The sequence below is a fragment of the Sturnira hondurensis genome, unplaced genomic scaffold (assembly GCF_014824575.4).
Source record: "Sturnira hondurensis isolate 20B ecotype Veracruz unplaced genomic scaffold, ASM1482457v3 Scaffold0008897, whole genome shotgun sequence".
Lineage (NCBI taxonomy): Eukaryota > Metazoa > Chordata > Mammalia > Chiroptera > Phyllostomidae > Sturnira > Sturnira hondurensis.
In genome coordinates, this window is record NW_028081528.1 from 4,551,549 (window position 1) to 4,565,333 (window position 13,785).

A 13,785-nucleotide genomic window follows, 5' to 3' on the forward strand; every position below is an offset into this window, starting at 1 on the left:
CAGAGCACTTTGACAAAGAGACAAAAAGTGTAATAAAGAGCCAATCAGAGATGAATAATACAACAACTGAAATAAATAATACATTACAAGAAATTGGCAACAGATTAGTTAGTATAGGAGAGTAGATGGACAATTAGAAGACAGAATAGTGGAAATCACTCAATAAAACAGTAAAATGAAAAAGATTTTTTAAAATGATGACAGTGATATTATAAGGTATCTGGATAACATCACATACCCCAAAATTCACATTATAGAAATTTCAGAAGGAGAAGAAAGAGAGAAAGAGATAGAAATAATATTTGAAGAAACAATGGCTGAAAACTTGCCTCAAATGAGGATGAAAAGGGAAGTCCAAGTCCTGGAAGCACAAGCACTTCCCTACAAGATGAATTCAAAGTGACCCACACCAAGACATACTGTAATTAAAATGGTCACATTAAAGGTGAAGAGGCAATTTTAAAGGCAGCAAGAATGAAACAACAAGCCAGATACTAGGGAAACTCCATAAGACTATCAACTGATTTCTCAGAAGCAACTTTATAGTTCAGAAGGGAATGGCAGGAAATATTTAAAGTGCTGAAAGAAAGGTCCGTGAACCCTAAAACACTCTACCTGGCAAGGTTATCATTCAGATTTGAAGGAGAGATAAAGAATTTCCCAGAGTTCACAACCACTAAACTGGCCTTACAGGAAATGTTAGTCTTCTTTATGGTCAGATAGCAAAATTTTTCAGCTTTGTGAGCCACGGGGTCTCTGTTGTGACTATTCACACTGGCCCTGTAAGGATGAAAGCAGCCACGGACAACATGTAAACAAATGTGTGTTACCATGTTCCAATAACGCTTTATTTTCAAGTGGAGGAGGCAGATGGGCCATATTTTTTTGATGCACCGCAGTGCTCTGAACCCCCCTGAACTAGAGAGAAGATCAGTGGACTTAACTTTTCAATAACCATCGCTCCCCACACATCAGTCTGTCTAAGACTTTCTGCATTTTATAAGTTCTGGCTTGCAGAAAAGAAAAAGGCATAACCAAAAATAAGAAAATACATGGAAGAAAAAAATCTCATTGTTAAAGGCAAAAATATACAATAATCACAACAAATCAACTTAATAGGCTAATAGTAAAGTTAACAGACAATAGTAGCAAAATTAACAAAAACTACAATAACTAGTAAGGGATACAAAAAACAAAAGATATAAAACATGACATCAAAAACAAAGATTAGAAGGGGGTCTCCAAATGTAGTGATTTTAGAATGTGATTGAACTGAAATGTCTATCAGTTTAAGACAGAATGCTATAGATTTAGATGGATATATACCAACTTAATGGCAACCATAAACCAAAAACATACAAGAATGTACAAAAATTTTTTAAAAAGGAGCCCTGGCTGGTGTAGCTCAGTGGATTGAGTGCATGCCTGCAAACCAGAGTACTGTGGTTCGATTCCCAGTCAGGGCACATGCCTGGGTTGCAGGCCAGTTCCCAGCAGGGGACTCATGANCTTCCAAAATCTCTTCTACATGGAAGAAAAAAATCTCATTGTTAAAGGCAAAAATATACAATAATCACAACAAATCAACAACTTAATAGGCTAATAATAAAGTTAACAGACAATAGTAGCAAAATTAACAAAAACTACAATAACTAGTAAGGGATACAAAAAACAAAAGATATAAAACATGACATCAAAAACAAAGATTAGAAGGGGGTGTCAAAATGTAGTGATTTTAGAATGTGATTGAACTGAAATGTCTATCAGTTTAAGACAGAATGCTATAGATTTAGATGGATATATAGTAACTTAGTGGCAACCATAAACCAAAAACATACAAGAATGTACAAAAAATTTTTAAAAAGGAGCCCTGGCTGGTGCAGCTCAGTGGATTGAGCACAGGCCTGCAAACCAGAGTACTGCAGTTCGATTCCCAGTCGGGGCACATTCCTGGGTTGCAGGCCAGTTCCCAGCAGGGGACGCATGAAAAGCAACCATACATTGACATTTCTCTCCCTCTCTCCTTCTCATCCCCTCTAAAGATAAATAAATAAATTTTTTTAAAAAGGAATCAACTCAAAACACTAAGGAAAACCAATAAATCAAAAGGAAAAGGATCAAGAGAAGAAAGGAACAAAGAACAGCAAAACAACAAATAATTCACAAAATAGCAAAAATCACATACCTACTGATAATTACTTTAAGTCTAAATGGATCCAACCAAAATACACAGGGTGGCAGAATGGATTAAAAACATGACCCCTGTACATGACACTTACAAGAGACTCACTTTAGATTGAAAGACACACACAGAGTTAAAAGGAAGATAAATGTCATTATTTGCAAATAATGGAAACGGTGTGAGCACACACACACACAATTGCATCTGCTGTTGTTTATTCCCTCATCTGCTGTTTTATATCTTTATACAGTTTGCTTGTACAGAGATACTTTCTCCCACATTAATGCAATTTCTTCATGGTAATGGCAAAAAATTCTCCCCAGGAGCTGCTGGTTTCATTCTGGGAAAGATGGTTCTTCGTTTTGTGGGATTCTCTGGCACTGGGCACTTATCACCCATGGCCTGCACTGGGGGTTGGTCTGCATTAGGTGTTGTTGAGAACAGCTAATACAGAGCTGGGGTTGATCAACTTTTCCCGTAGAGGGTCAGATAGCAAAATTTTTCAGCTGTGTGAGCCATGGGGTCTCTGTTGTGACTATTCACACTGGCCCTGTAAGGATGAAAGCAGCCACGGACAACATGTAAACAAATGTGTGTTACCATGTTCCAATAATGCTTTATTTTCAAGTGGAGGAGGCAGATGGACCATACTTTTTTGATGCACCGCAGTGCTCTGAACCCCCCTGGACTAGATAGAAGATCAGTGCACTTAACTTTTCAATAATCATCGCTCCCCACACATCAGTCTAAGACTTTCTGCATTTTATAAGTTCTGGCTTGCACCAATAGTATTTTCAGACATTCCTTAAATTTAAGGTTCCGTTTTATTACTCTTTTAAATTTCAATCTGTTCTAGTCTGGTGATATAAAAACAGAATCTATGCAATCAAATTAGCATAAGAAGATGAAGTAATTTAAAAAAAATCTGCTGTCACTTCAAAGAGAATTACCATTTTCTGTTTAATAGTTGCAAATGTGGCCCATAATACAAAAAAAAGTGCATATTACCTTTTACAGATCTACAGCTAATAAATGTAAACCCTGCATTCCTAGTCCTTGTATCTATATTGTGAACATGGATAAAGTGCAGAAATTGCCTAGAGAAATTCAAATAAAATAAGAGACCCCTGGGTCATGGCAATCGTGCACTTCCTTGTCCCAGGAGAAAGCAGGAACTTGCTTCTTCCATTCACATTGGCTGGGTGGGAATTTACTCCAGCTTTTATATTCCTGTGATCCTTTGGCACATGATTTTTAACATTGTACTAAATTTGTCCCTAGAGTTGAAAAATATAAGTCCTAAAGGTTAATTATAAACAGAGTTGTCCTTGGTAGAAAATATCTTCCATTCCAATTATGACAAAAGTACATAATAGAGTAATAAAGCTCCGTGGAAAAACACATAAAGGTCAGGTGCTTTTGCCCAATCTCTCGGGAAAGAGTAGGACTCTGTCAGAAAGCAGGCGTGGAGGCTGAGATGCCTGTTTCGCCTCATCTGACCATGACTTCTTAGTGTGCTCCTGTGAAATTACTTTAATCTGTTCCATCTCAGGTGACGGCTATGCAAGAGCCTTGCCTGTAAGCCTTGCAGAGGTTTCAAGAGGTATTATTAGCTGTTTTATTTAAAAGAGTTCTTTGTAATCTTCCAAAGCATATTGTTAAGCAAAATATCTGATTCCCTTCCCCTCTCAGGGTTCAGTTTTCTAAGTACTAGGAGGGAATTATATATATATTTTTTAATTTCATGAAGTATTTATTCTGGGGAACAAGAGAATGGACAACTGAACGATAGTTAATTTCAAGGCTAGATGGATTTTCTTTTGGCTGCAAACAATTGCTCTTTATGGGTTCATGGTTTCTGGGGAATTTGGCTGCAGTGTAAGTTTTGTTTCTTAAAACTATTTATATAGTCTTGATGCACACATGTGCGAAACATTATAAGAAGATGTCTCCTTTGGGGGTGGGAAACAAAGAAAAATTACCAAGGAGATAAGGGAAACGGGGTTCCCATTGGTGAGATCTGAACTACATGACCAGCCTGTATCTTCTGTTCCTTAGGTGCCTGGGCATTATTAGGAGGACTGTCATCCGTACCAACCCAACATAACAGTGCTGAGGCCCGCATTTCTAATTTGATCAGAGTTCCAAGGGTGATGTCTGTAAATGTAAGAAGTCAGAATCCAGACACCAAAGTATGTGCATACGTGATAGCTCCCTAGACCCTGAGGCTGGTTGCTTTTGTTGATATCTGAAAAATAGTAAGTTTGGAGAATTTATCTTAGCTTTGTAAAAATCATTTGAAATGTAAGACAAACACCAGGAAGTGGAGTCAGAAGTTAAATGCTCTCAGCATTCTAAAATAAGGAGCTGTATAAATGCAAAGCACTAATATTATCATTATGGAAACACATTTTTGCATTAACCTTCATTCCCATGCCAACAAATATCCTCCAAAAGGCTGATGTTATCTTTGACCATTTTGCATGCAGTCCTTGGCAGCCAGCTCGTAAAACCTCTGGTAGAGTGCACAAGGCTGGCAAATATTTCATTAGGAATTAGGCCTTTCAGTTGGTAAACACAGAAAAATTAAGCATGAAAATAAACCAACTCTCAAAATCAAAGAAGTACCTAAAATAAAAGTGAAGAAAAAAAATACCTAACGTAGAAGTGAAAACTCTCAAGCCAGACTTCACAAACCAAATAAGAATCTAAATTCTCTATCCCATAATAAAGTCCAGTTTATTACAAAGGGGCAGCCTAGTTCAGATTTACCTAAAACACATAATATCCTTAATCTATGAAGAGAAAGGCTACAGAGAGTGGGTACAATTGTAACTTTCCTCCCACTCATGTGTAAGAAATACGTATATTACTTACCCTAGTAATCCATACGCTATTATTTCAAGATTGGCCTATTTATAAAATTTGCCTATGAAAGATGATGCTATATTAGCTGATAAAGTATAGGGAAATTAGAGATTCAATTTTAAGTCTGCATCAGCATGCTTATACAGATTATCCAGACTGCAAATGAGGAAATTCTGAGGGTAGAAGATAATACAGAGTCCAGCAGAACTGATGCCATTGAGCATGGTTGGTAGGGTTGGTCTGACATGAGATGGACATCAATTTGAACATTTCACCTAAAATGTCACATAGTGTGTTTGATTGTGATATTGTTATTTACCAAATTACATGCTTAAGATTTTGTAATAAAATATTTTATGTGATAAAAACAGCTGTTATTTGTGCTTATTAATTTAAATGGAAAAATAGAACCAGCAAAAACAGGATAGCTGGTGCATCAATTTCTTTAAATTTTTAACTATTATTGTATAAGATGATATTTGGCTCTAAGCAGTCAATTGTTATAATCTGTCTCCTCATTTTCTTCCTGTATCCTGTAACTCATTCTCAATCATTCTTTTGAAGTATAATTACTTAAAAATTAATAGACAGTAAATCCAAAGGTACAAGTTTATTTAATTCATATTATCCAAAAATAATATGGAACTGATTTACTTTTTATAGTATTATTTTTGGTTGGGAAAATATGTTTCAAATGGAGATACAGGATAAAATGTTATCCCTATTCAGCCCATTCATGCACTCACTCATCACACATCGAGCACTTACTGTTCATGGACAATGTACCACAAGCATTCTCTGTTCAGAAGATTTGACCAATGCGTAAGGAATATCCCCAATCTTTTCTTATAAGTAATTAGGAAGAGATGACTTCTGGTCTGATACCCTGAATCTTTATGGGTCATTTCAGTGAAACACTTTTTTAGCAACCTCTTTATTCCTAAAATACCCTTGTTGGGGTTTATGCTTGGGAAAGAGAGAACTTTCTATTCTCATAGTTCTGTGTGTGTGTGTGTGTGTGTGTGTGTGCATGAAATCCTAGCAGCTTGTACACCCATATCTGAGATCTTCTGACTCCCTTATCTGATTTAACATCATATTTTCAGTTAGCTTTTTTACTAGGAGCAACATTATTTTCATAATTAGTGCATGCTATTATGCCTCTGTTGTTTTTGGTGACTGTTTGGTGACTGTAAATATATAACAAAGACATTAGCCTTACCCGCAAATTGCTTGAATTCTGAAATGAGAAATCAGGTAAAAAGAAAGGAACCAGAAATATCCAACTATGTGTTCATACCAGGGTAACTGCATTATTTAATCATCCAAAGGTATTTGTGAGTAAAAAGGAAACTCTTAATAATTATGTCAGGACAGCAATTAGAAACTAAGACCTTGACCAACTGGATTAGATGGTTGTCCTAATTACTACATATACACTGAATTTTTTAAATATGCATAAACATGAAGGTGTCAAACTAAGATATGGCATAGTACAATCCAATTGCTTTAATAGGTTAGCATTTCAAATTAGTGAGGTTGCTGAGAAATTACGTAAAATTAAAGGTTACTGTTAGCATATAGTACTGTAGGTATTTTTAACATGTTTGGGAATTGAGTAAGTTTTAAACAGTATAAGATCATTTATAACAACTATTGCAATGTATGCAAGAGATGGTAATTTTTTAACTGAATAAATGAGTAGATAGAGCCTTTTCCAGTTTGCATCCATTGGAACATCTGTCACTGATATAGGTGTCAAAGACCACGTCCGCCCTCGTTTGGAAGTTGGCACTTTTACTGAGCACTCCAGCCTCTCTCTACTACCAGATCCTTGCTACTTCTTTCCCTGGACCAGGGAGTATCGCATTGTTTGGTCCAAGTCTTAGTAACTGTTGCCACAAAGTGAGGTCAGATAAGATAAATAGCAATATTTTAATTTTCACCCTAGCCAAACATATTTTGACAGTTACAGAGAAAATATTTGCATAAATCTCTTTCAGGATTAAACTAAATTAATCTTAAATTAGCATTGTTAAGAGATGGAATCTACACTGCTAATTATGGGAAGTCAAATTCTAGAACTCAAATCTTACAGAGTATGTGTAAGCTTTCTACCTTCACAGTCAACTTGAAGATCTTCACTGTATCAGCAAAAGCTGGGATTCTCCTCTATAAATGCACTATTCCCTAATTTTCTGTTCATAGGACTTTTCATGGCATAAAGAGAACTTTAATAAAGTTTCAAAACATTTTATATCCAAGGAATCTCCCAGAATGATAAACAATCATCAAACTTTACAATAAATTCAAGAAACACTGACCTTTCCATCACTAATGATACATTTTTTTCTAATTGTGTCTGAAAATACTTTCTTTGAGCACCAGGGGCCCCTATAATTGGTGTGATTTTCTTCAGTTATTAGTTTGTAAACTGCTTTACTTTAAATGATCACATTTGTAAAAATATCCTGTTTACAGCATGTGAAGACCCAGGGCCAGGAATATTGTAACCCTGATTTGTCCACTAAGTGGAAAAAGTAGATGATAGAATCCTATTACAGGAAAACAAGTCAACTAGATTGTCACTTTAAGAGATTTCTTACGGAGGATTTATTCTTTAGCTTGTTATGGTTTCATTTTTATAGAAGCAGCTGTACTTGTTATCGCATTCTGCCACATCATCTGTCATCTGGCTACTGCAGAGAATTCCCCCGGCCGAACAGGACATTCGTGAGTTTATATTACTGCCATAAATTCTTTGGCTGTAAGTTTTTATACAAATAATCCCATGTCTCTTGTATACATTGCACCAATTGGTTAATAACATGATCTCTACTAGGGGATTTCTGGAATGTTATATCTTTGAAAAACAATGGCCCTGGGTACATTTTTACATACACAGAAAATATTCTAAATGACATTGGGCAATCTGAGGACATCTAAATGATGAGAAAATATGTTTTTCCTTAATTTTTCAATTTAACCTGGTGAGCTCTTTCCTTTAGCTGAATGACACGAACACAATTATTTGCAAAAGGAGTATAATAAGGTTAAGTTATGTTTAGAAAAATAAAAATTATGGAGTGGCTTCTCAAATGAGAGTGGTGAGTTCCTGGCCATGAATCTTTTTTCACAGTTCCTCCATTGCTTGCTTTTCAGAGTTGAATGGTATCCATAAAGGTCGACATTCCCATCATGAAAAGGGCTGAGTAGTTGCCAGAATTTCTGGCCAATAGCAAATTCTTGTCACAGTGAAAGTGAAAAAAAGTACTTAAGCTCACCAGTTGGCCATTGACTAATGCTTAAATGTAGTAATCTGGTTTTTTTCACCTACATTTCTTCAATGACAGACTAAGTAACAGAATCTCAACTGTTACAACTCTAAAAGTTGAAAGTGGTCCTCACTGGGTCTTCTTTCATCAGTCACACCATCCTATGTTCTTGTGAGATCTGTCTCTGATTGTACCAGGGTGTCCAACCTTTTGGCATCTCTGGGCCGCAATGGAAGAAGAAGAGTTATCTTGGGCCACACATGAAATACACAAACACTAAGGAAAACTGATGATCAAAAAAAAGGTTTTAAGTAAATTTGTGCTTTTATGTTGGGCCACATTCATAGCCATCCTGGACCGCATGTGCCCTGTGGGCCCCAGGTTGGACAACCCCCACTGACTGGGTCTCAGTTTTGGTAACTTAATATCATCTGAAGAACCACAGGAAACTTTTCTGCAGGGAATATAGATACAACACGAAATACATCCAATTAGATTTGGGGAAGGGAATTTGGGATTAGTGTTTATGATAATTCAGAGTGATCTAATTTACCGTCATTATTCCCAATCCAGTCATAATTTTCCAATTGGAAAATATGGTCAATTAGATTGAAACTTCAAATTGCTTACATAATAACTCCCCTCAGTACCATGTTCTGATGTATGTATCTTTAGAAATTTACATTTAGCTGTGAAGGTTGAGCTTTAGCTAAATTAGAATTTAAGTTATGCCTGCTAATGAAATAAAAAATGATGTGACTTCAGTAAAGATGTTCTCAAAATACAGATGAGTGGATTGTCAAGATATATACTATGTATACAGTAGGTCTCCATTTGTAGGGAAATGACATACATATTTTTGTTTATTTTTACAATATTAAGGATACCTACAAGAATATTATTTGTGGTTATTTGTATGTGGAAAATCAGGAGATCGAGAATAGTGTAAGTTCTAATATTCATTTTATATTTCTGTACTATTTAAGCTTTTGAAGAATTGATATAACTTTGAAAGAAAAATATTAAAAACAATAAAAATAATTGATGGAAAATCATGTGACATCTATCAATATTAATCTTATGAAGAAAGCTACATATATATTTTCATTCTGAAATGAAGAAAATGAAATGGTTGGTTCTAAAATAGAAATGAGTTAAAAGAACTTTTTAAGACTGTGTTAAAAGCAAAAAAGCTATTATGAGTCATAGATTATTTCATTTGTATATTTTAATAACAAAAATTTTCACCTTAAAATAGAGAATAATTCTGTTTAGCTGTATTGGAAATTATAAACTTCAGTAAAGGTTTTAAAAAAGTATTCTCTTTTAAAACACCATCTTTTGTCTTAGTGGTCACAAGTAGGCCAAGAGAACATGGCCTTCAGGGGAGGAATGGTAAACTTCTAAAGCTGAAAAAATATGTTCTTTTTTCATTTGAAATTTCAAAATCCATGAGCTTTATGCTATATATATATGAGGCCATTAATTACATGAAGTAAAAAAATTCCAGCTAAAATACTTTTAAACTGTAACCTACCATTGCTATCTATGTCCATGCTAGACACGGGAATGATAAAATTTTATGTCGTGTTTTGAGAGTAAGCATGATAAAGACAAATGTAAGTGATGCCATTTGAGAATTAGGATTGATAGAACTTTCTGTGCAGCATTGAAACATCTCGGGAAAATGCCGAGCTTCCTAGTTGAGAGCAAAGCGGGAGGCCGACTCGACACAGCTCTGCTTCGCACCGCTCCTCCACAACTGTACGTTCTCAGGCTCAGTGGGCTTTATCATGCTTCTTGTCACCTGACCCCTGCAGATTTTCTGGGTTATTCTGTGTATAGTTTCAGGCATTAATAATCTATGCCAGAACAGAGCTAATCAAAACAAAGCTGCTATGGGACAGTGTAGGAAAAGGGAGAAGGATCGCTGAACAGAGAGCCAGGAGATCCACATTCTAGTCTGTTTTGCCTTCCTGTGAAATTTTGGCCTACCTAATCTTTCTGGCCCTCAAAAATCAGCGCTGTAAATACGTGTTTAACAAATGATTTTCTAATTGTCATGCATTTTGATTCTAAATTTCTTCAGACCCTTCAACTGTGACATGTGGGTTCTTTTAGATCCCACATCTGTCCTGGAGGAAGCATCCTTTGCCTTCCCCAGTGGGCCAGGGGCTCCGCCCACTTTCTAAAATCTACCAAGTGCGTATGACAGAAGAATAAACTAATCAATTAACAATGGTACTAACAGTCATCTTTTTATTAATCACAACATGGAAGAAGTGATTACTGTAAAACATTAGATAAGGCAAAATTGATTTCTCTCAGCCAGTAGTGGTAACATTTTAGATGTGTTATTTTGTGTCTGTTTGGTAGAATGAAAAGAATATACAGCCACCTTTTGAAGATCTGACACAGAAGAAAATGGAAAGGAGCCCACTCCTACAATCTAATCCAAAACTCAGTCTTGTTGTATAGCATCAGAGCCTCCAGGAAGAAAGTAGATTACTCTAAATTCTCTCCTCTCGTAATTCTTCTCAGTAACCTAACACCTATCCAGTTGTTTGGGAATCTCTGTGCTCAGAGAAAATAGGAAATGAAATGTCAATCAAGTAAATGCATCAGTGAAGTGCTTTGAGACTCCAAGAGATAGGCAACCTGTTCACAGATATGTAGGCATTTACTATTAATAAAAAATAATTTTTAATCAACTTTTGTGTTCATTTATTTTGTCATCCACTCAACAACCACTCCCTGGTTGCCATTAGTACTGCATTTGCTCCGTGCTGGGGTCAACTTGATAATGAAGAATACACAACCAAGGTCCTGCAATGGAGAATTTAAGATAGATTATGTCTGTATGTGAGAATTATCTAAGTCATCCTGTGGTAAATGCCAGAGTTGAAATATTAGAAAAAAAATGTTACCTTGGCTGTGATGCTCACATAAGTTGTCATTGGGAAAAGGGCCTTTTTTGGTATAAGGAGTCCCATTTCAGTGATTTATCATGTTTTCCTCAATGATAGTAGTTACTGTTATTTGTGATCTTCTAATTTAATACTTTGTAATTAAATTTTGGGGGTGACATTGATTTATAAAACCATACAGGTTTCAAGTATGCAACTCAATAAAACATCATCTACACAATTCATCATGTGCCCATTACCCCAAACGAAGTCTCTTTCTGTCCCCATATCCTCCTCTCCACCTTTGCCCACCTCCACCTAAGTTAATTCTTACATAGTCATGTGCCTCATAATGATGTTTCGGTCAAGAACAGACCACATATAGGACAATGGTCCCATGATATTAGAATAGAGCTGAAATTCTTAGTGCCTGGTGATGTATTAGCCATTGTAGCATTGTTGCATAAAGCATTACTCGCATGTTTGGGGCTTGTGATGGTGCTAGTATAAACACACCTACTGCACGGCCTGCCATTGTCTAAAAGTAACACACATGAAATTATGTATATAATGATAATAAATAGCCATGCTACTGGTTTATGCATTTACTACACTATATGTTTTTATACACCTCATGTTGGCATGTCTTTTGATGACATCATCTTCTCTTGGGCTTGATTTAATCTCAGGTTGTTTTACACAGTAAAAAGAGTGTACAGGCTTGTAGTCTAGGAACAATAGGCTATACTGTATAGCATAGATGGGTAGTACGCTAGACTGTCTAGGTTTGTATAAAACGCGCTCTGTGATCACCACACAACAACAGAATTGCTAGAGGGCACGTCTCCACACGTATCCCCATTGTTAAGTGGCACATGACTGTGTTTGTGTCAAATAGGAACACGTGCCATTGTCTCAGTTTTATAGATAAGACTAGGGGTACCGCAAAGATGGCATGTCAGTGGAGCTGGCAGAAGAGATTTTCACATCTTTCCAAATTCTCGTGTTAAAAACAGACAGAGCCAACTAAATTGCAACCCCCACCCCCAACCCATGTCCATTTACAATAAAACTAGGTTTTTCTTTTTCTTTTTTAATATTTTAAATTTATTTTTAGAGCGAGGGGAAGGGAAGGAGAAAGAGTGGGAGAGAAACATCAGTGTGTGGTTGCCTCTCATGTGTCACCTATTGGGGACCTAGTCTGCAACCCAGACATGTGCCCTGACTGGGAATCAAACCGGTGACCCTTCGCTTCACAGGCCCGTGCTCAATCCACTGAGCTACACCAGCCAGAGCATAAAACTAGGTTTCTCTAAAATTCCAAAACCCCTGAGTGCAAGCTGGTGGTGGTTGTCCACCATAAGCCGTAAGACCTTCATGACATCAGCAGACTCTGCTGGGGAGAAAGCAGAAAGGAGAAATGGGGCGCGACAACGCTGAGATGAAGAGAACCACATGACGACCAAACCCATACATTTCTTGATGAGCTTGAATCTGAGTGAAAACTTAATCACAAATCATGATATCATAGTGGAGAAAAAGTGTGCTAAAGTTGGGTCAAGAAGTAAGTGACCATCTTCTGTACCAGAAAATAAAACAAGTAAAAATACGTAGTGGTATTATGTTATTTAGAAATATTAAAAGCAAATGCTAGCTGAAAGAGTTGAAAGCAGGAATAGGAGTGATACACAACAGGGCAGAGGCTGCTGTTTCCTATAGTACTATTTAATGTTCTGAATGATGTATACATGTAACCTGGAGAATACAATAAAATTTAAAATGTCTGTATTAATGATATTGGCAAGAAAGTGAAAAATAACATCGCAATGATCTAAGAGAAAGTGAATATAAACTTTTGAGACTAACATTTGACTGTCTTTTAGTGTTAATATAGAAATATAGACAAACATCAGGAGAATTTCAGTTAGATCTGAACTCCATCTGGGAAGAACACATGCTGCCTCCACCCCAACAGCGCGGCTTCAGTGCGTGTTCCCCAAATTGGGCTGCCCTCTTCTCTCCTGAATAGACACTGCATTTGTTCTGATGAAAATGTCTGTCTGTGGAACATTTCTAAAATGGGAATTTAAAAATAGTTCAATATTCAGCTTATATACAAAGGAGTAGAATTGCAGGTTTGTGAAGTATGTGTGCGAACAGCTTTAGTAGATCATGTCAGAGTTTTCCATACTGTTTGTACCAATTAATGCTACCACCAACTCTGGAGCAAATTTGAGAGTCCCAATTCTTGCACAAATTTGTTAACATGTAGTATGTTGATCTTTAATTTTGGCCATTTTAATAGATTTGTGGTGGTATTTTATGTTGTTTTTAATTGGCATCTTCCTGATCACTGCTAAGTGTGCACACCTTTTCATGTACTCTTCGGACATTCAAATGCTATCTCTCCTTTTGACATGCCAGTCCAAGTCTCAAAAGACATCTTTACTTTTAGTTGTCTATTTTCATTGATTTATATGACTTTTAATGTATGTTGGGCATGATAAGTAATACGTTGTTTTTCTCTGGATGACTTTAAGATTCCTTGCTTTTA

At 36.3% G+C, this 13,785-nt stretch overlaps 1 long non-coding RNA gene across 1 annotated transcript; it reads left to right on the forward strand.

Annotated features, from left to right (window-relative positions):
* Nucleotides 1-1,058: 1,058 nt before the first annotated feature.
* LOC118993749 (uncharacterized) lies at nucleotides 1,059-8,713 on the forward strand. The gene is made up of 3 exons (XR_005067936.1): nucleotides 1,059-1,073; nucleotides 4,128-4,129; nucleotides 8,630-8,713. It is a non-coding gene; the product is annotated as an uncharacterized LOC118993749 (long non-coding RNA).
* The last annotated feature ends 5,072 nt before the right edge of the window (nucleotides 8,714-13,785 follow it).